A 1,811-nucleotide genomic window follows, 5' to 3' on the forward strand; every position below is an offset into this window, starting at 1 on the left:
TTTCCTGTGTTCCTTGAACATTTGACACTGTTGAGTCATGTCATCATCATGCTGGTATGGTTTCAGCTGGGATTGAGTAATATATTATGCCGGTAAATAGCCTGTGTACTGCACTCATGAATGTCCTCACAGGCTTCAGAGAGCGCTAATGAGCCTACAGACCTAAGAGTTGTTGAAGTGTATTCCTAAGTTATGCGTTTAAACTGCAGAGCTTTCATTGACCTAATTATGGTCAGTCAAAATATGTTTTCTAATAGCATTTCATTCTGAAACAGAGTTTTGTAACAAGATTTTCTATGCTCATAATTGTAATGCATAGAGCATCATCACACATTAGTTATAAGTTAAGTAGAGACTGATGAAGAAATGAACCTCAATGAGGGTTTTCAATCAGTCTAAGAGGCACACAGCGCTTTCGGCCACCGTCCACTACATTAGTACCACCAAAGATTGTTAAGGCGGATCTTTGGTACCACCAAAGTCCTTTTTGGCAAGTCCCTCCCCTCGACGGCCATATAGCAACGCTTTTTGGGCACTTATCGTAGGGGGGGTGTTAATACCAAATACCACAATAGCCCTGATTTCCTGATGCAAAAAGATGTTTTAAGCACTCCTGTGTAATTTTTAAAAAAATTTCTTCCAAACCCCCCCCCCTACCCAAAATTACTTTTTTAACCCTGAAAATGCGTGTTTCTTGCCATATTTCACAGCTTTTCCACTTTTGGCCTATTACAACATATACATATTTTCATGTTGGACCATTTAATGATCCCACATGTTAGAGTACTTTGCACAATGAAAAGTCGTAGTTGTAGGTGAAAGGTCACCGAAATGCCTTTTTTCCCCCAAAAAACAATAACATTCCTACACTTAATCAAATCATGATTCTCATCGAAATGTGTCACACGACTGGCAGAAAATTTAAGTGTCATACAAGTTAAGAAATTTTGTTTCTAAAAAACAGTCTCATGTGATGTGGCTTTTATTCAGTGACAAAACCCACATTCACCATAATTGAAGTTTGGCATGTCCAGTACTGACGAACAAATTAACAATGGCGATTTGTCATGGAACAAGGTCAAAATCCAAGGAACTTGAAGATGTGGCCTATATGGAAGCATCTGAAGCATCTCTCCCTCATGGTGTCTTGCCCCGTAAGAATGATATCATTGAATGCATGATGTATCTTCTTCACCCTGCAAGGGCCGGTAAAGGGCGGCAAAGATTCTCGCCTCTGCTTGAAAAGACCACTGGTTGTTCTGCAACATATATACAGTACCATTGGGGAGCAATACATTGCCAGCAGAATTGAAGCCCTTTACGGCTCCTACACACAGTTGCGTGCGTTGCAGTGCTGGAGACGCATCCCATTCACTTTACATGGGCTTACGTCATCCGTTGCCGAACTGAATTGTGGGTCTGTTGCGTCGCGTTTCTCCCGTCGCTCGTGTTGAGAAGTTCAGCTGTTGCTGCACCGACAGACGGCACCGGCCAATCAAGCCAATCGATGGACGGCACCAACCAATCAAATTACGGTTATACTTCAAGTCATTTGCATAGCTACCGATGGGAACACCCACTGGCATGCATTGATGGAAATGGAAAACTGACATGAAAGAGTACAGTGGGGATATGGAAAATCTGTTTGACATTTTTTTGTGAGAACAAATCGGCACGAGAGTCCCAAGAAAACCTTTTTGGGGTCAAGATGGGGGATGAGGAATGGCAGTTCTTGCATTCCATGCGTAATGGTCGCAAAGGTTACTGTGAGGAGCAGGTTGATAGAAAGTGGGAGCGAACAATGGAACGAA

Source organism: Alosa pseudoharengus, unplaced genomic scaffold (assembly GCF_046254945.1).
Source record: "Alosa pseudoharengus isolate Yale_2024_CS ecotype anadromous, Long Island Sound unplaced genomic scaffold, YU_APseudo_1.1 YU_APseudo_1.1_scf_10, whole genome shotgun sequence".
Lineage (NCBI taxonomy): Eukaryota > Metazoa > Chordata > Actinopteri > Clupeiformes > Clupeidae > Alosa > Alosa pseudoharengus.